Source organism: Lissotriton helveticus, chromosome 12 (genome assembly GCF_964261635.1).
Source record: "Lissotriton helveticus chromosome 12, aLisHel1.1, whole genome shotgun sequence".
NCBI classification, from domain to species: Eukaryota; Metazoa; Chordata; class Amphibia; order Caudata; family Salamandridae; genus Lissotriton; species Lissotriton helveticus.
The window spans coordinates 37401779-37428504 of NC_136073.1; positions in this window are offsets into that span (position 1 = coordinate 37401779).

Genomic DNA, 26726 nt, shown 5'->3' on the forward strand with positions numbered 1-26726 from the left:
TGATGTGTTCTCCAGTCTGAGGCGCTGTGACCCTTGCCGCACATGCAAGTCTGAGGGCTTGGGTCATTCATGTGTTCTCCAGTCTGAGGCGCCGTGACCCTTGCCGCACACGCAAGTCAGAGGGCTTGGGTCATTCATGTCTTCTCCAGTCTGAGGCGCCTTGACCCTTGTCGCACACGCAAGTCTGAGGGCTTGGGTCATTCATGTGTTCTCCAGTCTGAGGCGCCGTGACCCTTGCCGCACACGCAAGTCTGAGGGCTTGGGTCCTTCAAGTGTTCTCCAGTCTGAGGCGCCGTGACCCTTGCCGCACACGCAAGTCTGAGGGCTTGGGTCATTCACGTGTTCTCCAGTCTGAGGCGACATGACCCTTGCCGCACACGCAAGTCTGAGGGCTTGGGTCCTTCATGTCTTCTCCAGTCTGAGGCGCCTTGACCCTTGCCGCACACGCAAGTGTGAGGGCTTTGGTCATTCATGTGTTCTCCAGTCTAAGGCGCCGTGGCCCTTGCCGCACACACAAGTCTGAGGGCTTGGGTCATTCACGTCTTCTCCAGTCCGAGGCGCCGTGACCCTTGCCGCACACGCAAGTCTGAGGGCTTGGGTCATTCATGTCTTCTCCAGTCTGAGGCGCCGTGACTCTTGCCGCACACGCAAGTCTGAGGGCTTGGGTCATTCATGTGTTCTCCAGTCTGAGGCACCGTGACGCGCGCCGCACACGCAAGTCTGAGGGCTTGGGTCCTTCATGTGTTCTCCAGTCTGAGGCGCCATGACCCTTGCCACACACGCAAGTCCGAGGGCTTGGGTCATTCATGTGTTCTCCAGTCTGAGGCGCTGTGACCCTTGCCGCACACACAAGTCTGAGGGCTTGGGTCATTCATGTGTTCTCCAGTCTGAGGCACCGTGACCCTTGCTGCACACGCAAGTCTGAGGGCTTGGGTCATTCATGTCTTCTCCAGTCTGAGGCGCCTTGACCCTTGTCGCACACGCAAGTCTGAGGGCTTGGGTCATTCATGTGTTCTCCAGTCTGAGGCGCCGTGACCCTTGCCGCACACGCAAGTCTGAGGGCTTGGGTCCTTCAAGTGTTCTCCAGTCTGAGGCGCCGTGACCCTTGCCGCACACGCAAGTCTGAGGGCTTGGGTCATTCACGTGTTCTCCAGTCTGAGGCGACGTGACCCTTGCCGCACACGCAAGTCTGAGGGCTTGGGTCCTTCACGTCTTCTCCAGTCCGAGGCGCCGTGACCCTTGCCGCACACGCAAGTCTGAGGGCTTGGGTCATTCATGTCTTCTCCAGTCCGAGGCGCCGTGACTCTTGCCGCACACGCAAGTCTGAGGGCTTGGGTCATTCATGTGTTCTCCAGTCTGAGGCACCGTGACCCGCGCCGCACACGCAAGTCTGAGGGCTTGGGTCATTCATGTGTTCTCCAGTCTGAGGCGCCATGACCCTTGTCGCACACGCAAGTCTGAGGGCTTGGGTCCTTCATGTGTTCTCCAGTCTGAGGCGCTGTGACCCTTGCCTCACACGCAAGTCTGAGGGCTTGGGTCATTCATGTCTTCTCCAGTCTGAGGCGCCGTGACCCTTGCCGCACACGCAAGTCTGAGGGCTTGGGTCATTCATGTCTTCTCCAGTCTGAGGCACCGTGACCCTTGCCGCACATGCAAGTCTGAGGGCTTGGGTCATTCATGTCTTCTCCAGTCTGAGGTGCTGTGACCCTTGCCGCACACGCAAGTCTGAGTGCTTGGGTCATTCATGTCTTCTCCAGTCTGAGGCGCCATGACCCTTGCCGCAAATGCAAGTCTGAGGGCTTGGGTCATTCATGTGTTCTCCAGTCTGAGGCGACGTGACCCTTGCCGCACATGCAAGTCTGAGGGCTTGGGTCCTTCACGTCTTCTCCAGTCTGAGGCGCCGTGACCCTTGCCGCACACGCAAGTCTGAGGGCTTGGGTCCTTCACGTCTTCTCCAGTCTGAGGCGCCATGACCCTTGCCGCACACGCAAGTCTGAGGGCTTGGGTCATTCACGTGTTCTCCAGTCCGAGGCGCCGTGACCCTTGCCTCACACGCAAGTCTGAGGGCTTGGGTCATTCATGTGTTCTCCAGTCTGAGGCGCCGTGACCCTTGCCGCACACGCAAGTCTGAGGGCTTGGGTCATTCATGTGTTCTCCAGTCTGAGGCGCCGTGACCCTTGCCGCACACGCAAGTCTGAGGGCTTGGGTCATTCATGTTTTCTCCAGTCTGAGGCGCCGTGACCCTTGCCGCACACGCAAGTCTGAGGGCTTGGGTCATTCATGTGTTCTCCAGTCTGAGGCGCCGTGACCCTTGCCGCACACGCAAGTCTGAGGGCTTGGGTCATTCACGTATTCTCCAGTCTGAGGCACCGTGACCCTTGCTGCACACGCAAGTCTGAGGGCTTGGGTCATTCACGTATTCTCCAGTCTAAGGCGCCGTGACCCTTGCCGCACACGCAAGTCTGAGGGCTTGGGTCCTTCAAGTGTTCTCCAGTCTGAGGCAGCATGACCCTTGCCGCACACGCAAGTCTGAGGGCTTGGGTCATTCACGTGTTCTCCAGTCTGAGGCGACGTGACCCTTGCCGCACACGCAAGTCTGAGGGCTTGGGTCCTTCACGTCTTCTCCAGTCTGAGGCGCCGTGACCCTTGCCGCACAGGCAAGTCTGAGGGCTTGGGTTCTTCACGTCTTCTCCAGTCTGAGGCGCCGTGACCCTTGCCGCACACGCAAGTCTGAGGGCTTGGGTCATTCACGTGTTCTCCAGTCCGAGGCGCCGTGACCCTTGCCGCACACGCAAGTCTGAGTGCTTGGGTCATTCACGTCTTCTCCAGTCCGAGGCGCCGTGACCCTTGCCGCACACGCAAGTCTGAGGGCTTGGGTCATTCATGTCTTCTCCAGTCCGAGGCGCCGTGACTCTTGCCGCACACGCAAGTCTGAGGGCATGGGTCATTCATGTGTTCTCCAGTCTGAGACACCGTGACACGCGCCGCACACGCAAGTCTGAGGGCTTGGGTCATTCATGTGTTCTCCAGTCTGAGGCGCCGTGACCCTTGCCGCACATGCTAGTCTGAGGGCTTGGGTCCTTCATGTGTTCTCCAGTCTGAGGCGCCGTGACCCTTGCCACACACGCAAGTCTGAGGGCTTGGGTCATTCATGTGTTCGCAAGTCTGAGGCGCTGTGACCCTTGCCGCACACGCAAGTCTGAGGGCTTGGGTCATTCATGTGTTCTCCAGTCTGAGGCGCCGTGACCCTTGCCACACATGCAAGTCTGAGGGCTTGGGTCCTTCACGTCTTCTCCAGTCTGGGGCGCCATAACCCTTGCCGCACACGCAAGTCTGAGGGCTTGGGTCATTCACGTGTTCTCCAGTCCGAGGCGCCGTGACCCTTGCCGCACACGCAAGTCTGAGGGCTTGGGTCATTCACGTCTTCTCCAATCCGAGGCACCGTGACCCTTGCCGGTACACGCAAGTCTGAGGGCTTGGGTCATTCATTTCTTCTCCAGTCCGAGGCGCCGTGACTCTTGCCGCACACGCAAGTCTGAGGGCATGGGTCATTCATGTGTTCTCCAGTCTGAGACACCGTGACACGTGCCGCACACGCAAGTCGGAGGGCTTGGGTCATTCATGTGTTCTCCAGTCTGAGGCGCCGTGACCCTTGCCGCACACGCAAGTCTGAGGGCTTGGGTCCTTCATGTGTTCTCCAGTCTAAGGCGCCGTGACCCTTGCCACACACGCAAGTCTGAGGGCTTGGGTCATTGATGTGTTCTCCAGTCTGAGGCGCTGTGACCCTTGCCGCACACGCAAGTCTGAGGGCTTGGGTCATTCATGTGTTCTCCAGTCTGAGGCACCGTGACCCTTGCCGCACACGCAAGTCTGAGGGCTTGGGTCATTCATGTCTTCTCCAGTCTGAGGCGCCTTGACCCTTGTCGCACATGCAAGTCTGAGGGCTTGGGTCATTCATGTGTTCTCCAGTCTGAGGCACCGTGACCCTTGCCGCACACGCAAGTCTGAGGGCTTGGGTCATTCACGTATTCTCCAGTCTGAGGCACCATGACCCTTGCTGCACACGCAAGTCTGAGGGCTTGGGTCATTCACGTATTCTCCAGTCTAAGGCGCCGTGACCCTTGCCGCACACGCAAGTCTGAGGGCTTGGGTCCTTCAAGTGTTCTCCAGTCTGAGGCACCGTGACCCTTGCCGCACACGCAAGTCTGAGGGCTTGGGTCATTCACGTGTTCTCCAGTCTGAGGCGACGTGACCCTTGCCGCACACGCAAGTCTGAGGGCTTGGGTCCTTCACGTCTTCTCCAGTCTGAGGCGCCGTGACCCTTGCCGCACACACAAGTCTGAGGGCTTGGGTCCTTCACGTCTTCTCCAGTCTGAGGCGCCGTGACCCTTGCCGCACACGCAAGTCTGAGGGCTTGGGTCATTCACGTGTTCTCCAGTCCGAGGCGCCGTGACCCTTGCCGCACACGCAAGTCTGAGTGCTTGGGTCATTCACGTCTTCTCCAGTCCGAGGCGCCGTGACCCTTGCCGCACACGCAAGTCTGAGGGCTTGGGTCATTCATGTCTTCTCCAGTCCGAGGCGCCGTGACTCTTGCCACACATGCTAGTCTGAGGGCTTGGGTCCTTCATGTGTTCTCCAGTCTGAGGCGCCGTGACCCTTGCCACACACGCAAGTCTGAGGGCTTGGGTCATTCATGTGTTCTCCAGTCTGAGGTGCTGTGACCCTTGCCGCACACGCAAGTCTGAGGGCTTGGGTCATTCATGTGTTCTCCAGTCTGAGGCTCCGTGACCCTTGCCGCACATGCAAGTCTGAGGGCTTGGGTCCTTCACGTCTTCTCCAGTCTGAGGCGCCGTAACCCTTGCCGCACACGCAAGTCTGAGGGCTTGGGTCATTCACATGTTCTCCAGTCCGAGGCGCCGTGATCCTTGCCGCACACGCAAGTCTGAGGGCTTGGGTCATTCACGTCTTCTCCAATCTGAGGCACCGTGACCCTTGCCGCACACGCAAGTCTGAGGGCTTGGGTCATTCATTTCTTCTCCAGTCCGAGGCGCCGTGACTCTTGCCGCACACGCAAGTCTGAGGGCATGGGTCATTCATGTGTTCTCCAGTCTGAGACACCGTGACACGTGCCGCACACGCAAGTCGGAGGGCTTGGGTCATTCATGTGTTCTCCAGTCTGAGGCGCCGTGACCCTTGCCGCACACGCAAGTCTGAGGGCTTGGGTCATTCACGTGTTCTCCAGTCCGAGGCGCCGTGACCCTTGCTGCACACGCAAGTCTGAGGGCTTGGGTCATTCACGTCTTCTCCAGTCCGAGGCGCCGTGACCCTTGCCGCAGACGCAAGTCTGAGGGCTTGGGTCATTCATGTCTTCTCCAGTCCGAGGCGCCGTGACTCTTGCCGCACAAGCAAGTCTGAGGGCTTGGGTCATTCATGTGTTTTCCAGTCTGAGGCACCGTGACGCGCGCCGCACACGCAAGTCTGAGGGCTTGGGTCCTTCATGTGTTCTCCAGTCTGAGGCACCATGACCCTTGCCACACACGCAAGTCCGAGGGCTTGGGTAATTCATGTGTTCTCCAGTCTGAGGAGCTGTGACCCTTGCCGCACACACAAGTCTGAGGGCTTGGGTCATTCATGTGTTCTCCAGTCTGAGGCGCCGTGACCCTTGCTGCACACGCAAGTCTGAGGGCTTGGGTCATTCATGTCTTCTCCAGTCTGAGGCGCCTTGACCCTTGTCGCACACGCAAGTCTGAGGGCTTGGGTCATTCATGTGTTCTCCAGTCTGAGGCGCCGTGACCCTTGCCGCACAAGCAAGTCTGAGGGCTTGGGTCCTTCAAGTGTTCTCCAGTCTGAGGCGCCGTGACCCTTGCCGCACATGCAAGTCTGAGGGCTTGGGTCCTTCACGTCTTCTCCAGTCTGAGGCGCCATAACCCTTGCCGCACACGCAAGTCTGAGGGCTTGGGTCATTCACGTGTTCTCCAGTCCGAGGCGCCGTGACCCTTGCCGCACACGCAAATCTGAGGGCTTGGGTCATTCACGTCTTCTCCAGTCCGAGGCGCCGTGACTCTTGCCGCACACGCAAGTCTGAGGGCTTGGGTCATTCATGTCTTCTCCAGTCTGAGGCGCCTTGACCCTTGTCGCACACGCAAGTCTGAGGGCTTGGGTCATTCATGTGTTCTCCAGTCTGAGGCGCCGTGACCCTTGCCGCACACGCAAGTCTGAGGGCTTGGGTCATTCATGTGTTCTCCAGTCTGAGGCGCCGTGACCCTTGCCGCACATGCAAGTCTGAGGGCTTGGGTCCTTCACGTCTTCTCCAGTCTGAGGTGCCGTAACCCTTGCCGCACACGCAAGTCAGAGGGCTTGGGTCATTCACGTCTTCTCCAATCCGAGGCACCGTGACCCTTGCCGCACACGCAAGTCTGAGGGCTTGGGTCATTCATTTCTTCTCCAGTCCGAGGCGCCGTGACTCTTGCCGCACATGCAAGTCTGAGGGCTTGGGTCCTTCATGTGTTCTCCAGTCTAAGGCGCCGTGACCCTTGCCACACACGCAAGTCTGAGGGCTTGGGTCATTGATGTGTTCTCCAGTCTGAGGCGCTGTGACCCTTGCCGCACATGCAAGTCTGAGGGCTTGGGTCATTCATGTGTTCTCCAGTCTGAGGCGCCGTGACCCTTGCCGCACACGCAAGTCAGAGGGCTTGGGTCATTCATGTCTTCTCCAGTCTGAGGCGCCTTGACCCTTGTCGCACACGCAAGTCTGAGGGCTTGGGTCATTCATGTGTTCTCCAGTCTGAGGCGCCGTGACCCTTGCCGCACACGCAAGTCTGAGGGCTTGGGTCCTTCAAGTGTTCTCCAGTCTGAGGCGCCGTGACCCTTGCCGCACACGCAAGTCTGAGGGCTTGGGTCATTCACGTGTTCTCCAGTCTGAGGCGACATGACCCTTGCCGCACACGCAAGTCTGAGGGCTTGGGTCCTTCATGTCTTCTCCAGTCTGAGGCGCCTTGACCCTTGCCGCACACGCAAGTGTGAGGGCTTTGGTCATTCATGTGTTCTCCAGTCTAAGGCGCCGTGGCCCTTGCCGCACACACAAGTCTGAGGGCTTGGGTCATTCACGTCTTCTCCAGTCCGAGGCGCCGTGACCCTTGCCGCACACGCAAGTCTGAGGGCTTGGGTCATTCATGTCTTCTCCAGTCTGAGGCGCCGTGACTCTTGCCGCACACGCAAGTCTGAGGGCTTGGGTCATTCATGTGTTCTCCAGTCTGAGGCACCGTGACGCGCGCCGCACACGCAAGTCTGAGGGCTTGGGTCCTTCATGTGTTCTCCAGTCTGAGGCGCCATGACCCTTGCCACACACGCAAGTCCGAGGGCTTGGGTCATTCATGTGTTCTCCAGTCTGAGGCGCTGTGACCCTTGCCGCACACACAAGTCTGAGGGCTTGGGTCATTCATGTGTTCTCCAGTCTGAGGCACCGTGACCCTTGCTGCACACGCAAGTCTGAGGGCTTGGGTCATTCATGTCTTCTCCAGTCTGAGGCGCCTTGACCCTTGTCGCACACGCAAGTCTGAGGGCTTGGGTCATTCATGTGTTCTCCAGTCTGAGGCGCCGTGACCCTTGCCGCACACGCAAGTCTGAGGGCTTGGGTCCTTCAAGTGTTCTCCAGTCTGAGGCGCCGTGACCCTTGCCGCACACGCAAGTCTGAGGGCTTGGGTCATTCACGTGTTCTCCAGTCTGAGGCGACGTGACCCTTGCCGCACACGCAAGTCTGAGGGCTTGGGTCCTTCACGTCTTCTCCAGTCCGAGGCGCCGTGACCCTTGCCGCACACGCAAGTCTGAGGGCTTGGGTCATTCATGTCTTCTCCAGTCCGAGGCGCCGTGACTCTTGCCGCACACGCAAGTCTGAGGGCTTGGGTCATTCATGTGTTCTCCAGTCTGAGGCACCGTGACCCGCGCCGCACACGCAAGTCTGAGGGCTTGGGTCATTCATGTGTTCTCCAGTCTGAGGCGCCATGACCCTTGTCGCACACGCAAGTCTGAGGGCTTGGGTCCTTCATGTGTTCTCCAGTCTGAGGCGCTGTGACCCTTGCCTCACACGCAAGTCTGAGGGCTTGGGTCATTCATGTCTTCTCCAGTCTGAGGCGCCGTGACCCTTGCCGCACACGCAAGTCTGAGGGCTTGGGTCATTCATGTCTTCTCCAGTCTGAGGCACCGTGACCCTTGCCGCACATGCAAGTCTGAGGGCTTGGGTCATTCATGTCTTCTCCAGTCTGAGGTGCTGTGACCCTTGCCGCACACGCAAGTCTGAGTGCTTGGGTCATTCATGTCTTCTCCAGTCTGAGGCGCCATGACCCTTGCCGCAAATGCAAGTCTGAGGGCTTGGGTCATTCATGTCTTCTCCAGTCTGAGGTGCCGTGACCCTTGCCGCACACGCAAGTCTGAGGGCTTGGGTCATTCATGTGTTCTCCAGTCTGAGGCGCCGTGACCCTTGCCGCACACGCAAGTCTGAGGGCTTGGGTCATTCACGTCTTCTCCAGTCTGAGGCACCGTGACCCTTGCCGCACACGCAAGTCTGAGGGTTTGGGTCATTCATGTCTTCTCCAGTCCGAGGCGCCGTGACTCTTGCCGCACACGCAAGTCTGAGGACATGGGTCATTCATGTGTTCTCCAGTCTGAGGCACCGTGACCCTTGCCGCACACGCAAGTCTGAGGGCTTGGGTCCTTCACGTCTTCTCCAGTCTGAGGCGCCGTGACCCTTGCCGCACACGCAAGTCTGAGGGCTTGGGTCATTCATTTGTTCTCCAGTCTGAGGCGCCGTGACCCTTGCCGCACACGCAAGTCTGAGGGCTTGGGTCATTCACGTGTTCTCCAGTCCGAGGCACCGTGACCCTTGCTGCACACGCAAGTCTGAGGGCTTGGGTCATTCACGTCTTCTCCAGTCTGAGGCGCCGTGACCCTTGCCGCACACGCAAGTCTGAGGGCTTGGGTCATTCATGTCTTCTCCAGTCCGAGGCGCCGTGACTCTTGCCGCACACGCAAGTCTGAGGGCTTGGGTCATTCATGTGTTCTCCAGTCTGAGGCACCGTGACCCGCGCCGCACACGCAAGTCTGAGGGCTTGGGTCATTCATGTGTTCTCCAGTCTGAGGCGCCGTGACCTTTGTCGCACACGCAAGTCTGAGGGCTTGGGTCCTTCATGTGTTCTCCAGTCTGAGGCACTGTGACCCTTGCCTCACACTCAAGTCTGAGGGCTTGGGTCATTCATGTCTTCTCCAGTCTGAGGCGCCGTGACCCTTGCCGCACACGCAAGTCTGAGGGCTTGGGTCATTCATGTCTTCTCCAGTCTGAGGCGCCGAGAACCTTGCCGCACATGCAAGTCTGAGGGCTTGGGTCATTCATGTCTTCTCCAGTCTGAGGTGCTGTGACCCTTGCCGCACACGCAAGTCTGAGTGCTTGGGTCATTCATGTCTTCTCCAGTCTGAGGCGCCGTGACCCTTGCCGCACACGCAAGTCTGAGGGCTTGGGTCATTCATGTCTTCTCCAGTCTGAGGCACCGTGACCCTTGCCGCACATGCAAGTCTGAGGGCTTGGGTCATTCATGTCTTCTCCAGTCTGAGGTGCTGTGACCCTTGCCGCACACGCAAGTCTGAGTGCTTGGGTCATTCATGTCTTCTCCAGTCTGAGGCGCCATGACCCTTGCCGCAAATGCAAGTCTGAGGGCTTGGGTCATTCATGTCTTCTCCAGTCTGAGGTGCCGTGACCCTTGCCGCACACGCAAGTCTGAGGGCTTGGGTCATTCATGTGTTCTCCAGTCTGAGGCGCCGTGACCCTTGCCGCACACGCAAGTCTGAGGGCTTGGGTCATTCACGTCTTCTCCAGTCTGAGGCACCGTGACCCTTGCCGCACACGCAAGTCTGAGGGTTTGGGTCATTCATGTCTTCTCCAGTCCGAGGCGCCGTGACTCTTGCCGCACACGCAAGTCTGAGGACATGGGTCATTCATGTGTTCTCCAGTCTGAGGCACCGTGACCCTTGCCGCACACGCAAGTCTGAGGGCTTGGGTCCTTCACGTCTTCTCCAGTCTGAGGCGCCGTGACCCTTGCCGCACACGCAAGTCTGAGGGCTTGGGTCATTCATTTGTTCTCCAGTCTGAGGCGCCGTGACCCTTGCCGCACACGCAAGTCTGAGGGCTTGGGTCATTCACGTGTTCTCCAGTCCGAGGCACCGTGACCCTTGCTGCACACGCAAGTCTGAGGGCTTGGGTCATTCACGTCTTCTCCAGTCTGAGGCGCCGTGACCCTTGCCGCACACGCAAGTCTGAGGGCTTGGGTCATTCATGTCTTCTCCAGTCCGAGGCGCCGTGACTCTTGCCGCACACGCAAGTCTGAGGGCTTGGGTCATTCATGTGTTCTCCAGTCTGAGGCACCGTGACCCGCGCCGCACACGCAAGTCTGAGGGCTTGGGTCATTCATGTGTTCTCCAGTCTGAGGCGCCGTGACCTTTGTCGCACACGCAAGTCTGAGGGCTTGGGTCCTTCATGTGTTCTCCAGTCTGAGGCACTGTGACCCTTGCCTCACACTCAAGTCTGAGGGCTTGGGTCATTCATGTCTTCTCCAGTCTGAGGCGCCGTGACCCTTGCCGCACACGCAAGTCTGAGGGCTTGGGTCATTCATGTCTTCTCCAGTCTGAGGCGCCGAGACCCTTGCCGCACATGCAAGTCTGAGGGCTTGGGTCATTCATGTCTTCTCCAGTCTGAGGTGCTGTGACCCTTGCCGCACACGCAAGTCTGAGTGCTTGGGTCATTCATGTCTTCTCCAGTCTGAGGCGCCATGACCCTTGCCGCAAATGCAAGTCTGAGGGCTTGGGTCATTCATGTCTTCTCCAGTCTGAGGTGCCGTGACCCTTGCCGCACACGCAAGTCTGAGGGCTTGGGTCCTTCATGTCTTCTCCAGTCTGAGGCGCCGTGACCCTTGCCGCACACGCAAGTCTGAGGGCTTGGGTCATTCATGTGTTCTCCAGTCTGAGGCGCCGTGACCCTTGCCGCACACGCAAGTCTGAGGGCTTGGGTCATTCACGTCTTCTCCAGTCTGAGGCACCGTGACCCTTGCCGCACACGCAAGTCTGAGGGTTTGGGTCATTCATGTCTTCTCCAGTCCGAGGCGCCGTGACTCTTGCCGCACATGCAAGTCTGAGGACATGGGTCATTCATGTGTTCTCCAGTCTGAGGCACCGTGACCCTTGCCGCACACGCAAGTCTGAGGGCTTGGGTCATTCACGGCTTCTCCAGTCTGAGGTGCCGTGACCCTTGCCGCACACGCAAGTCTGAGGGCTTGGGTCATTCATATCTTCTCCAGTCTGAGGCACTGTGACCCTTGCCGCACACGCAAGTCTGAGGGCTTGGGTCATTCATGTCTTCTCCAGTCTGAGGCGCCGTGACCCTTGCCGCACATGCAAGTCTGAGGGCTTGGGTCATTCATGTCTTCTCCAGTCTGAGGCGCCGTGACCCTTGCCGCACACGCAAGTCTGAGGCCTTGGGTCATTCATGTCTTCTCCAGTCTGAGGCGCTGTGACCCTTGCCGGACACGCAAGTCTGAGGGCTTGGGTCATTCATGTCTTCTTCAGTCTGAGGAGCCGTGACCCTTGCCGCACACGCAAGTCTGAGGGCTTGGGTCATTCATGTCTTCTCCAGTCTGAGGTGCCTTGACCCTTGCCGCACACGCAAGTCTGAGGGTTTGGGTCATTCATGTGTTCTCCAGTCTGAGGCGCTGTGACCTGCGCCGCACACGCAAGTCTGAGGGCTTGGGTCATTCATGTGTTCTCCAGTCTGAGGTGCCGTGACCCTTGCCGCACACGCAAGTCAGAGGGCTTGGGTCATTCATGTGTTCTCCAGTCTGAGGCGCCGTGACCCTTGCCGCACACGCAAGTCTGAGGGCTTGGGTCATTCATGTTTACTCCAGTCTGAGGCGCCGTGACCCTTGCCGCACACGCAAGTCTGAGGGCTTGGGTCATTCATGTGTTCTCCAGTCTGAGGCACCGTGACCCTTGCCGCACACGCAAGTCTGAGGGCTTGGGTCATTCACGTATTCTCCAGTCTGAGGCACCGTGACCCTTGCCGCACACGCAAGTCTGAGGGCTTGGGTCATTCATTATTCTCCAGTCTAAGGCGCCGTGACCCTTGCCGCACACGCAAGTCTGAGGGCTTGGGTCATTCACATCTTCTCCAGTCTGAGGCGCCGTGACCCTTGCCGCACACGCAAGTCTGAGGGCTTGGGTCCTTCACGTGTTCTCCAGTCTGAGGCGCCGTGACCCACGCCGCACACGCAAGTCAGAGGGCTTGGGTACTTCACATGTTCTCCAGTCTGCGGCGCCGTGACCCTTGCCGCACACGCAAGTCTGAGGGCTTGGGTCCTTCAAGTGTTCTCTAGTACGAGGCGCCGTGACCCTTGCCGCACACGCAAGTCTGAGGGCTTGGGTCATTCATGTGTTCTCCAGTCTGAGGCGACGTGACCCTTGCCGCACATGCAAGTCTGAGGGCTTGGGTCCTTCACGTCTTCTCCAGTCTGAGGCGCCGTGACCCTTGCCGCACACGCAAGTCTGAGGGCTTGGGTCCTTCACGTCTTCTCCAGTCTGAGGCGCCATGACCCTTGCCGCACACGCAAGTCTGAGGGCTTGGGTCATTCACGTGTTCTCCAGTCCGAGGCGCCGTGACCCTTGCCTCACACGCAAGTCTGAGGGCTTGGGTCATTCATGTGTTCTCCAGTCTGAGGCGCCGTGACCCTTGCCGCACACGCAAGTCTGAGGGCTTGGGTCATTCATGTGTTCTCCAGTCTGAGGCGCCGTGACCCTTGCCGCACACGCAAGTCTGAGGGCTTGGGTCATTCATGTTTTCTCCAGTCTGAGGCGCCGTGACCCTTGCCGCACACGCAAGTCTGAGGGCTTGGGTCATTCATGTGTTCTCCAGTCTGAGGCGCCGTGACCCTTGCCGCACACGCAAGTCTGAGGGCTTGGGTCATTCACGTATTCTCCAGTCTGAGGCACCGTGACCCTTGCTGCACACGCAAGTCTGAGGGCTTGGGTCATTCACGTATTCTCCAGTCTAAGGCGCCGTGACCCTTGCCGCACACGCAAGTCTGAGGGCTTGGGTCCTTCAAGTGTTCTCCAGTCTGAGGCAGCATGACCCTTGCCGCACACGCAAGTCTGAGGGCTTGGGTCATTCACGTGTTCTCCAGTCTGAGGTGACGTGACCCTTGCCGCACACGCAAGTCTGAGGGCTTGGGTCCTTCACGTCTTCTCCAGTCTGAGGCGCCGTGACCCTTGCCGCACAGGCAAGTCTGAGGGCTTGGGTCCTTCACGTCTTCTCCAGTCTGAGGCGCCGTGACCCTTGCCGCACACGCAAGTCTGAGGGCTTGGGTCATTCACGTGTTCTCCAGTCCGAGGCGCCGTGACCCTTGCCGCACACGCAAGTCTGAGTGCTTGGGTCATTCACGTCTTCTCCAGTCCGAGGCGCCGTGACCCTTGCCGCACACGCAAGTCTGAGGGCTTGGGTCATTCATGTCTTCTCCAGTCCGAGGCGCCGTGACTCTTGCCGCACACGCAAGTCTGAGGGCATGGGTCATTCATGTGTTCTCCAGTCTGAGACACCGTGACACGCGCCGCACACGCAAGTCTGAGGGCTTGGGTCATTCATGTGTTCTCCAGTCTGAGGCGCCGTGACCCTTGCCGCACATGCTAGTCTGAGGGCTTGGGTCCTTCATGTGTTCTCCAGTCTGAGGCGCCGTGACCCTTGCCACACACGCAAGTCTGAGGGCTTGGGTCATTCATGTGTTCGCAAGTCTGAGGCGCTGTGACCCTTGCCGCACACGCAAGTCTGAGGGCTTGGGTCATTCATGTGTTCTCCAGTCTGAGGCGCCGTGACCCTTGCCACACATGCAAGTCTGAGGGCTTGGGTCCTTCACGTCTTCTCCAGTCCGAGGCGCCATAACCCTTGCCGCACACGCAAGTCTGAGGGCTTGGGTCATTCACGTCTTCTCCAATCCGAGGCACCGTGACCCTTGCCGGTACACGCAAGTCTGAGGGCTTGGGTCATTCATTTCTTCTCCAGTCCGAGGCGCCGTGACTCTTGCCGCACACGCAAGTCTGAGGGCATGGGTCATTCATGTGTTCTCCAGTCTGAGACACCGTGACACGTGCCGCACACGCAAGTCGGAGGGCTTGGGTCATTCATGTGTTCTCCAGTCTGAGGCGCCGTGACCCTTGCCGCACACGCAAGTCTGAGGGCTTGGGTCCTTCATGTGTTCTCCAGTCTAAGGCGCCGTGACCCTTGCCACACACGCAAGTCTGAGGGCTTGGGTCATTGATGTGTTCTCCAGTCTGAGGCGCTGTGACCCTTGCCGCACACGCAAGTCTGAGGGCTTGGGTCATTCATGTGTTCTCCAGTCTGAGGCACCGTGACCCTTGCCGCACACGCAAGTCTGAGGGCTTGGGTCATTCATGTCTTCTCCAGTCTGAGGCGCCTTGACCCTTGTCGCACATGCAAGTCTGAGGGCTTGGGTCATTCATGTGTTCTCCAGTCTGAGGCACCGTGACCCTTGCCGCACACGCAAGTCTGAGGGCTTGGGTCATTCACGTATTCTCCAGTCTGAGGCACCATGACCCTTGCTGCACACGCAAGTCTGAGGGCTTGGGTCATTCACGTATTCTCCAGTCTAAGGCGCCGTGACCCTTGCCGCACACGCAAGTCTGAGGGCTTGGGTCCTTCAAGTGTTCTCCAGTCTGAGGCACCGTGACCCTTGCCGCACACGCAAGTCTGAGGGCTTGGGTCATTCACGTGTTCTCCAGTCTGAGGCGACGTGACCCTTGCCGCACACGCAAGTCTGAGGGCTTGGGTCCTTCACGTCTTCTCCAGTCTGAGGCGCCGTGACCCTTGCCGCACACACAAGTCTGAGGGCTTGGGTCCTTCACGTCTTCTCCAGTCTGAGGCGCCGTGACCCTTGCCGCACACGCAAGTCTGAGGGCTTGGGTCATTCACGTGTTCTCCAGTCCGAGGCGCCGTGACCCTTGCCGCACACGCAAGTCTGAGTGCTTGGGTCATTCACGTCTTCTCCAGTCCGAGGCGCCGTGACCCTTGCCGCACACGCAAGTCTGAGGGCTTGGGTCATTCATGTCTTCTCCAGTCCGAGGCGCCGTGACTCTTGCCACACATGCTAGTCTGAGGGCTTGGGTCCTTCATGTGTTCTCCAGTCTGAGGCGCCGTGACCCTTGCCACACACGCAAGTCTGAGGGCTTGGGTCATTCATGTGTTCTCCAGTCTGAGGTGCTGTGACCCTTGCCGCACACGCAAGTCTGAGGGCTTGGGTCATTCATGTGTTCTCCAGTCTGAGGCTCCGTGACCCTTGCCGCACATGCAAGTCTGAGGGCTTGGGTCCTTCACGTCTTCTCCAGTCTGAGGCGCCGTAACCCTTGCCGCACACGCAAGTCTGAGGGCTTGGGTCATTCACATGTTCTCCAGTCCGAGGCGCCGTGATCCTTGCCGCACACGCAAGTCTGAGGGCTTGGGTCATTCACGTCTTCTCCAATCTGAGGCACCGTGACCCTTGCCGCACACGCAAGTCTGAGGGCTTGGGTCATTCATTTCTTCTCCAGTCCGAGGCGCCGTGACTCTTGCCGCACACGCAAGTCTGAGGGCATGGGTCATTCATGTGTTCTCCAGTCTGAGACACCGTGACACGTGCCGCACACGCAAGTCGGAGGGCTTGGGTCATTCATGTGTTCTCCAGTCTGAGGCGCCGTGACCCTTGCCGCACACGCAAGTCTGTGGGCTTGGGTCCTTCATGTGTTCTCCAGTCTAAGGCGCCGTGACTCTTGCCACACACGCAAGTCTGAGGGCTTGGGTCATTGATGTGTTCTCCAGTCTGAGGCGCTGTGACCCTTGCTGCACACGCAAGTCTGAGGGCTTGGGTCATTCATGTGTTCTCCAGTCTGAGGCGCCGTGACCCTTGCCGCACACGCAAGTCTGAGGGCTTGGGTCATTCATGTCTTCTCCAGTCTGAGGCGCCTTGACCCTTGTCGCACACGCAAGTCTGAGGGCTTGGGTCATTCATGTGTTCTCCAGTCTGAGGCGCCGTGACCCTTGCCGCACACGCAAGTCTGAGGGCTTGGGTCCTTCAAGTGTTCTCCAGTCTGAGGCGCCGTGACCCTTGCCGCACACGCAAGTCTGAGGGCTTGGGTCATTCACGTGTTCTCCAGTCTGATGTGACGTGACCCTTGCCGCACACGCAAGTCTGAGGGCTTGGGTCCTTCATGTCTTCTCCAGTCTGAGGCGCCTTGACCCTTGCCACACACGCAAGTGTGAGGGCTTGGGTCATTCATGTGTTCTCCAGTCTAAGGCGCCGTGACCCTTGCCGCACACGCAAGTCTGAGGGCTTGGGTCCTTCACGTCTTCTCCAGTCTGAGGCGCCGTGACCCTTGCCGCACACGCAAGTCTGAGGGCTTGGGTCATTCACGTGTTCTCCAGTCTGAGGCGCCGTGACCCTTGCTGCACACGCAAGTCTGAGGGCTTGGGTCATTCACGTCTTCTCCAGTCCGAGGCGCCGTGACCCTTGCCGCACACGCAAGTCTGAGGGCTTGGGTCATTCATGTCTTCTCCAGTCCGAGGCGCCGTGACTCTTGCCGCACAAGCAAGTCTGAGGGCTTGGGTCATTCATGTGTTTTCCAGTCTGAGGCACCGTGACGCGCGCCGCACACGCAAGTCTGAGGGCTTGGGTCCTTCATGTGTTCTCCAGTCTGAGGCACCATGACCCTTGCCACACACGCAAGTCCGAGGGCTTGGGTCATTCATGTGTTCTCCAGTCTGAGGAGCTGTGATCCTTGCCGCACACACAAGTCTGAGGGCTTGGGTCATTCATGTGTTCTCCAGTCTGAGGCGCCGTGACCCTTGCTGCACACGCAAGTCTGAGGGCTTGGGTCATTCATGTCTTCTCCAGTCTGAGGCGCCTTGACCCTTGTCGCACACGCAAGTCTGAGGGCTTGGGTCATTCATGTGTTCTCCAGTCTGAGGCGCCGTGACCCTTGCCGCACAAGCAAGTCTGAGGGCTTGGGTCCTTCAAGTGTTCTCCAGTCTGAGGCGCCGTGACCCTTGCCGCACATGCAAGTCTGAGGGCTTGGGTCCTTCACGTCTTCTCCAGTCTGAGGCGCCGTAACCCTTGCCGCACATGCAAGTCTGAGGGCTTGGGTCATTCACGTGTTCTCCAGTCCGAGGCGCCGTGACCCTTGCCGCACACGCAAGTCTGAGGGCTTGGGTCATTCATTTCTTCTCCAGTCCGAGGCACCGTGACTCTTGCCGCACACGCAAGTCTGAGGGCTTGGGTCATTCATGTCTTCTCCAGTCTGAGGCGCCTTGACCCTTGTCGCACACGCAAGTCTGAGGGCTTGGGTCATTCATGTGTTCTCCAGTCTGAGGCGCCGTGACCCTTGCCGCACATGCAAGTCTGAGGGCTTGGGTCATTCATGTGTTCTCCAGTCTGAGGCGCCGTGACCCTTGCCGCACATGCAAGTCTGAGGGCTTGGGTCCTTCACGTCTTCTCCAGTCTGAGGTGCCGTAACCCTTGCCGCACACGCAAGTCTGAGGGCTTGGGTCATTCACGTCTTCTCCAATCCGAGGCACCGTGACCCTTGCCGCACACGCAAGTCTGAGGGCTTGGGTCATTCATTTCTTCTCCAGTCCGAGGCGCCGTGACTCTTGCCGCACACGCAAGTCTGAGGGCATGGGTCATTCATGTGTTCTCCAGTCTGAGACACCGTGACACGTGCCGCACACGCAAGTCGGAGGGCTTGGGTCATTCATGTGTTCTCCAGTCTGAGGCGCCGTGACCCTTGCCGCACACGCAAGTCTGAGGGCTTGGGTCCTTCATGTGTTCTCCAGTCTAAGGCGCCGTGACCCTTGCCACACACGCAAGTCTGAGGGCTTGGGTCATTGATGTGTTCTCCAGTCTGAGGCGCTGTGACCCTTGCCGCACATGCAAGTCTGAGGGCTTGGGTCATTCATGTGTTCTCCAGTCTGAGGCGCCGTGACCCTTGCCGCACACGCAAGTCAGAGGGCTTGGGTCATTCATGTCTTCTCCAGTCTGAGGCGCCTTGACCCTTGTCGCACACGCAAGTCTGAGGGCTTGGGTCATTCATGTGTTCTCCAGTCTGAGGCGCCTTGACCCTTGTCGCACACGCAAGTCTGAGGGCTTGGGTCATTCATGTGTTCTCCAGTCTGAGGCGCCGTGACCCTTGCCGCACACGCAAGTCTGAGGGCTTGGGTCCTTCAAGTGTTCTCCAGTCTGAGGCGCCGTGACCCTTGCCGCACACGCAAGTCTGAGGGCTTGGGTCATTCACGTGTTCTCCAGTCTGAGGCGACGTGACCCTTGCCGCACACGCAAGTCTGAGGGCTTGGGTCCTTCACGTCTTCTCCAGTCCGAGGCGCCGTGACCCTTGCCGCACACGCAAGTCTGAGGGCTTGGGTCATTCATGTCTTCTCCAGTCCGAGGCGCCGTGACTCTTGCCGCACACGCAAGTCTGAGGGCTTGGGTCATTCATGTGTTCTCCAGTCTGAGGCACCGTGACCCGCGCCGCACACGCAAGTCTGAGGGCTTGGGTCATTCATGTGTTCTCCAGTCTGAGGCGCCATGACCCTTGTCGCACACGCAAGTCTGAGGGCTTGGGTCCTTCATGTGTTCTCCAGTCTGAGGCGCTGTGACCCTTGCCTCACACGCAAGTCTGAGGGCTTGGGTCATTCATGTCTTCTCCAGTCTGAGGCGCCGTGACCCTTGCCGCACACGCAAGTCTGAGGGCTTGGGTCATTCATGTCTTCTCCAGTCTGAGGCACCGTGACCCTTGCCGCACATGCAAGTCTGAGGGCTTGGGTCATTCATGTCTTCTCCAGTCTGAGGTGCTGTGACCCTTGCCGCACACGCAAGTCTGAGTGCTTGGGTCATTCATGTCTTCTCCAGTCTGAGGCGCCATGACCCTTGCCGCAAATGCAAGTCTGAGGGCTTGGGTCATTCATGTCTTCTCCAGTCTGAGGTGCCGTGACCCTTGCCGCACACGCAAGTCTGAGGGCTTGGGTCATTCATGTGTTCTCCAGTCTGAGGCGCCGTGACCCTTGCCGCACACGCAAGTCTGAGGGCTTGGGTCATTCACGTCTTCTCCAGTCTGAGGCACCGTGACCCTTGCCGCACACGCAAGTCTGAGGGTTTGGGTCATTCATGTCTTCTCCAGTCCGAGGCGCCGTGACTCTTGCCGCACACGCAAGTCTGAGGACATGGGTCATTCATGTGTTCTCCAGTCTGAGGCACCGTGACCCTTGCCGCACACGCAAGTCTGAGGGCTTGGGTCCTTCACGTCTTCTCCAGTCTGAGGCGCCGTGACCCTTGCCGCACACGCAAGTCTGAGGGCTTGGGTCATTCATATGTTCTCCAGTCTGAGGCGCCGTGACCCTTGCCGCACACGCAAGTCTGAGGGCTTGGGTCATTCACGTGTTCTCCAGTCCGAGGCACCGTGACCCTTGCTGCACACGCAAGTCTGAGGGCTTGGGTCATTCACGTCTTCTCCAGTCTGAGGCGCCGTGACCCTTGCCGCACACGCAAGTCTGAGGGCTTGGGTCATTCATGTCTTCTCCAGTCCGAGGCGCCGTGACTCTTGCCGCACACGCAAGTCTGAGGGCTTGGGTCATTCATGTGTTCTCCAGTCTGAGGCACCGTGACCCGCGCCGCACACGCAAGTCTGAGGGCTTGGGTCATTCATGTGTTCTCCAGTCTGAGGCGCCGTGACCTTTGTCGCACACGCAAGTCTGAGGGCTTGGGTCCTTCATGTGTTCTCCAGTCTGAGGCACTGTGACCCTTGCCTCACACTCAAGTCTGAGGGCTTGGGTCATTCATGTCTTCTCCAGTCTGAGGCGCCGTGACCCTTGCCGCACACGCAAGTCTGAGGGCTTGGGTCATTCATGTCTTCTCCAGTCTGAGGCGCCGAGACCCTTGCCGCACATGCAAGTCTGAGGGCTTGGGTCATTCATGTCTTCTCCAGTCTGAGGTGCTGTGACCCTTGCCGCACACGCAAGTCTGAGTGCTTGGGTCATTCATGTCTTCTCCAGTCTGAGGCGCCGTGACCCTTGCCGCACACGCAAGTCTGAGGGCTTGGGTCATTCATGTCTTCTCCAGTCTGAGGCACCGTGACCCTTGCCGCACATGCAAGTCTGAGGGCTTGGGTCATTCATGTCTTCTCCAGTCTGAGGTGCTGTGACCCTTGCCGCACACGCAAGTCTGAGTGCTTGGGTCATTCATGTCTTCTCCAGTCTGAGGCGCCATGACCCTTGCCGCAAATGCAAGTCTGAGGGCTTGGGTCATTCATGTCTTCTCCAGTCTGAGGTGCCGTGACCCTTGCCGCACACGCAAGTCTGAGGGCTTGGGTCATTCATGTGTTCTCCAGTCTGAGGCGCCGTGACCCTTGCCGCACACGCAAGTCTGAGGGCTTGGGTCATTCACGTCTTCTCCAGTCTGAGGCACCGTGACCCTTGCCGCACACGCAAGTCTGAGGGTTTGGGTCATTCATGTCTTCTCCAGTCCGAGGCGCCGTGACTCTTGCCGCACACGCAAGTCTGAGGGCTTGGGTCATTCATGTGTTCTCCAGTCTGAGGCACCGTGACCCGCGCCGCACACGCAAGTCTGAGGGCTTGGGTCATTCATGTGTTCTCCAGTCTGAGGCGCCGTGACCTTTGTCGCACACGCAAGTCTGAGGGCTTGGGTCCTTCATGTCTTCTCCAGTCTGAGGCGCCGAGACCCTTGCCGCACATGCAAGTCTGAGGGCTTGGGTCATTCATGTCTTCTCCAGTCTGAGGTGCTGTGACCCTTGCCGCACACGCAAGTCTGAGTGCTTGGGTCATTCATGTCTTCTCCAGTCTGAGGCGCCGAGACCCTTGCCGCACATGCAAGTCTGAGGGCTTGGGTCATTCATGTCTTCTCCAGTCTGAGGTGCCGTGACCCTTGCCGCACACGCAAGTCTGAGGGCTTGGGTCCTTCATGTCTTCTCCAGTCTGAGGCGCCGTGACCCTTGCCGCACACGCAAGTCTGAGGGCTTGGGTCATTCATGTCTTCTCCAGTCCGAGGCGCCGTGACTCTTGCCGCACACGCAAGTCTGAGGGCATGGGTCATTCATGTGTTCTCCAGTCTGAGACACCGTGACACGCGCCGCACACGCAAGTCTGAGGGCTTGGGTCATTCATGTCTTCTCCAGTCTGAGGCGCCGTGACCCTTGCCGCACACGCAAGTCTGAGGGCTTGGGTCATTCATGTCTTCTCCAGTCTGAGGCGCCGAGACCCTTGCCGCACATGCAAGTCTGAGGGCTTGGGTCATTCATGTCTTCTCCAGTCTGAGGTGCTGTGACCCTTGCCGCACACGCAAGTCTGAGTGCTTGGGTCATTCATGTCTTCTCCAGTCTGAGGCGCCATGACCCTTGCCGCAAATGCAAGTCTGAGGGCTTGGGTCATTCATGTCTTCTCCAGTCTGAGGTGCCGTGACCCTTGCCGCACACGCAAGTCTGAGGGCTTGGGTCCTTCATGTCTTCTCCAGTCTGAGGCGCCGTGACCCTTGCCGCACACGCAAGTCTGAGGGCTTGGGTCATTCATGTGTTCTCCAGTCTGAGGCGCCGTGACCCTTGCCGCACACGCAAGTCTGAGGGCTTGGGTCATTCACGTCTTCTCCAGTCTGAGGCACCGTGACCCTTGCCGCACACGCAAGTCTGAGGGTTTGGGTCATTCATGTCTTCTCCAGTCCGAGGCGCCGTGACTCTTGCCGCACATGCAAGTCTGAGGACATGGGTCATTCATGTGTTCTCCAGTCTGAGGCACCGTGACCCTTGCCGCACACGCAAGTCTGAGGGCTTGGGTCATTCATATCTTCTCCAGTCTGAGGTGCCGTGACCCTTGCCGCACACGCAAGTCTGAGGGCTTGGGTCATTCATGTCTTCTCCAGTCTGAGGCGCCGTGACCCTTGCCGCACATGCAAGTCTGAGGGCTTGGGTCATTCATGTCTTCTCCAGTCTGAGGCGCCGTGACCCTTGCCGCACACGCAAGTCTGAGGCCTTGGGTCATTCATGTCTTCTCCAGTCTGAGGCGCTGTGACCCTTGCCGGACACGCAAGTCTGAGGGCTTGGGTCATTCATGTCTTCTTCAGTCTGAGGAGCCGTGACCCTTGCCGCACATGCAAGTCTGAGGGCTTGGGTCATTCATGTCTTCTCCAGTCTGAGGTGCCTTGACCCTTGCCGCACACGCAAGTCTGAGGGTTTGGGTCATTCATGTGTTCTCCAGTCTGAGGCGCTGTGACCTGCGCCGCACACGCAAGTCTGAGGGCTTGGGTCATTCATGTGTTCTCCAGTCTGAGGTGCCGTGACCCTTGCCGCACACGCAAGTCTGAGTGCTTGGGTCATTCATGTCTTCTCCAGTCTGAGGCGCCATGACCCTTGCCGCAAATGCAAGTCTGAGGGCTTGGGTCATTCATGTCTTCTCCAGTCTGAGGTGCCGTGACCCTTGCCGCACACGCAAGTCTGAGGGCTTGGGTCCTTCATGTGTTCTCCAGTCTGAGGCACTGTGACCCTTGCCTCACACTCAAGTCTGAGGGCTTGGGTCATTCATGTCTTCTCCAGTCTGAGGCGCCGTGACCCTTGCCGCACACGCAAGTCTGAGGGCTTGGGTCATTCATGTCTTCTCCAGTCTGAGGCGCCGAGACCCTTGCCGCACATGCAAGTCTGAGGGCTTGGGTCATTCATGTCTTCTCCAGTCTGAGGTGCTGTGACCCTTGCCGCACACGCAAGTCTGAGTGCTTGGGTCATTCATGTCTTCTCCAGTCTGAGGCGCCGTGACCCTTGCCGCACACGCAAGTCTGAGGGCTTGGGTCATTCATGTCTTCTCCAGTCTGAGGCACCGTGACCCTTGCCGCACATGCAAGTCTGAGGGCTTGGGTCATTCATGTCTTCTCCAGTCTGAGGTGCTGTGACCCTTGCCGCACACGCAAGTCTGAGTGCTTGGGTCATTCATGTCTTCTCCAGTCTGAGGCGCCATGACCCTTGCCGCAAATGCAAGTCTGAGGGCTTGGGTCATTCATGTCTTCTCCAGTCTGAGGTGCCGTGACCCTTGCCGCACACGCAAGTCTGAGGGCTTGGGTCATTCATGTGTTCTCCAGTCTGAGGCGCCGTGACCCTTGCCGCACACGCAAGTCTGAGGGCTTGGGTCATTCACGTCTTCTCCAGTCTGAGGCACCGTGACCCTTGCCGCACACGCAAGTCTGAGGGTTTGGGTCATTCATGTCTTCTCCAGTCCGAGGCGCCGTGACTCTTGCCGCACACGCAAGTCTGAGGGCTTGGGTCATTCATGTGTTCTCCAGTCTGAGGCACCGTGACCCGCGCCGCACACGCAAGTCTGAGGGCTTGGGTCATTCATGTGTTCTCCAGTCTGAGGCGCCGTGACCTTTGTCGCACACGCAAGTCTGAGGGCTTGGGTCCTTCATGTCTTCTCCAGTCTGAGGCGCCGAGACCCTTGCCGCACATGCAAGTCTGAGGGCTTGGGTCATTCATGTCTTCTCCAGTCTGAGGTGCTGTGACCCTTGCCGCACACGCAAGTCTGAGTGCTTGGGTCATTCATGTCTTCTCCAGTCTGAGGCGCCGAGACCCTTGCCGCACATGCAAGTCTGAGGGCTTGGGTCATTCATGTCTTCTCCAGTCTGAGGTGCCGTGACCCTTGCCGCACACGCAAGTCTGAGGGCTTGGGTCCTTCATGTCTTCTCCAGTCTGAGGCGCCTTGACCCTTGCCGCACACGCAAGTCTGAGGGCTTGGGTCATTCATGTCTTCTCCAGTCTGAGGCGCCGAGACCCTTGCCGCACACGCAAGTCTGAGGGCTTGGGTCATTCATGTGTTCTCCAGTCTGAGGCGCCGTGACCCTTGCCACACATGCAAGTCTGAGGGCTTGGGTCCTTCACGTCTTCTCCAGTCTGAGGCGCCATAACCCTTGCCGCACACGCAAGTCTGAGGGCTTGGGTCATTCACGTGTTCTCCAGTCCGAGGCGCCGTGACCCTTGCCGCACATGCAAGTCTGAGGGCTTGGGTCATTCATGTCTTCTCCAGTCTGAGGTGCCGTGACCCTTGCCGCACACGCAAGTCTGAGGGCTTGGGTCCTTCATGTGTTCTCCAGTCTGAGGCACTGTGACCCTTGCCTCACACTCAAGTCTGAGGGCTTGGGTCATTCATGTCTTCTCCAGTCTGAGGCGCCGTGACCCTTGCCGCACACGCAAGTCTGAGGGCTTGGGTCATTCATGTCTTCTCCAGTCTGAGGCGCCGAGACCCTTGCCGCACATGCAAGTCTGAGGGCTTGGGTCATTCATGTCTTCTCCAGTCTGAGGTGCTGTGACCCTTGCCGCACACGCAAGTCTGAGTGCTTGGGTCATTCATGTCTTCTCCAGTCTGAGGCGCCGTGACCCTTGCCGCACACGCAAGTCTGAGGGCTTGGGTCATTCATGTCTTCTCCAGTCTGAGGCACCGTGACCCTTGCCGCACATGCAAGTCTGAGGGCTTGGGTCATTCATGTCTTCTCCAGTCTGAGGTGCTGTGACCCTTGCCGCACACGCAAGTCTGAGTGCTTGGGTCATTCATGTCTTCTCCAGTCTGAGGCGCCATGACCCTTGCCGCAAATGCAAGTCTGAGGGCTTGGGTCATTCATGTCTTCTCCAGTCTGAGGTGCCGTGACCCTTGCCGCACACGCAAGTCTGAGGGCTTGGGTCATTCATGTGTTCTCCAGTCTGAGGCGCCGTGACCCTTGCCGCACACGCAAGTCTGAGGGCTTGGGTCATTCACGTCTTCTCCAGTCTGAGGCACCGTGACCCTTGCCGCACACGCAAGTCTGAGGGTTTGGGTCATTCATGTCTTCTCCAGTCCGAGGCGCCGTGACTCTTGCCGCACACGCAAGTCTGAGGGCTTGGGTCATTCATGTGTTCTCCAGTCTGAGGCACCGTGACCCGCGCCGCACACGCAAGTCTGAGGGCTTGGGTCATTCATGTGTTCTCCAGTCTGAGGCGCCGTGACCTTTGTCGCACACGCAAGTCTGAGGGCTTGGGTCCTTCATGTCTTCTCCAGTCTGAGGCGCCGAGACCCTTGCCGCACATGCAAGTCTGAGGGCTTGGGTCATTCATGTCTTCTCCAGTCTGAGGTGCTGTGACCCTTGCCGCACACGCAAGTCTGAGTGCTTGGGTCATTCATGTCTTCTCCAGTCTGAGGCGCCGAGACCCTTGCCGCACATGCAAGTCTGAGGGCTTGGGTCATTCATGTCTTCTCCAGTCTGAGGTGCCGTGACCCTTGCCGCACACGCAAGTCTGAGGGCTTGGGTCCTTCATGTCTTCTCCAGTCTGAGGCGCCGTGACCCTTGCCGCACACGCAAGTCTGAGGGCTTGGGTCATTCATGTCTTCTCCAGTCTGAGGCGCCGAGACCCTTGCCGCACACGCAAGTCTGAGGGCTTGGGTCATTCATGTGTTCTCCAGTCTGAGGCGCCGTGACCCTTGCCACACATGCAAGTCTGAGGGCTTGGGTCCTTCACGTCTTCTCCAGTCTGAGGCGCCATAACCCTTGCCGCACACGCAAGTCTGAGGGCTTGGGTCATTCACGTGTTCTCCAGTCCGAGGCGCCGTGACCCTTGCCGCACATGCAAGTCTGAGGGCTTGGGTCATTCATGTCTTCTCCAGTCTGAGGTGCCGTGACCCTTGCCGCACACGCAAGTCTGAGGGCTTGGGTCCTTCATGTGTTCTCCAGTCTGAGGCACTGTGACCCTTGCCTCACACTCAAGTCTGAGGGCTTGGGTCATTCATGTCTTCTCCAGTCTGAGGCGCCGTGACCCTTGCCGCACACGCAAGTCTGAGGGCTTGGGTCATTCATGTCTTCTCCAGTCTGAGGCGCCGAGACCCTTGCCGCACATGCAAGTCTGAGGGCTTGGGTCATTCATGTCTTCTCCAGTCTGAGGTGCTGTGACCCTTGCCGCACACGCAAGTCTGAGTGCTTGGGTCATTCATGTCTTCTCCAGTCTGAGGCGCCGTGACCCTTGCCGCACACGCAAGTCTGAGGGCTTGGGTCATTCATGTCTTCTCCAGTCTGAGGCACCGTGACCCTTGCCGCACATGCAAGTCTGAGGGCTTGGGTCATTCATGTCTTCTCCAGTCTGAGGTGCTGTGACCCTTGCCGCACACGCAAGTCTGAGTGCTTGGGTCATTCATGTCTTCTCCAGTCTGAGGCGCCATGACCCTTGCCGCAAATGCAAGTCTGAGGGCTTGGGTCATTCATGTCTTCTCCAGTCTGAGGTGCCGTGACCCTTGCCGCACACGCAAGTCTGAGGGCTTGGGTCCTTCATGTCTTCTCCAGTCTGAGGCGCCGTGACCCTTGCCGCACACGCAAGTCTGAGGTCTTGGGTCATTCATGTGTTCTCCAGTCTGAGGCGCCGTGACCCTTGCCGCACACGCAAGTCTGAGGGCTTGGGTCATTCACGTCTTCTCCAGTCTGAGGCACCGTGACCCTTGCCGCACACGCAAGTCTGAGGGTTTGGGTCATTCATGTCTTCTCCAGTCCGAGGCGCCGTGACTCTTGCCGCACATGCAAGTCTGAGGACATGGGTCATTCATGTGTTCTCCAGTCTGAGGCACCGTGACCCTTGCCGCACACGCAAGTCTGAGGGCT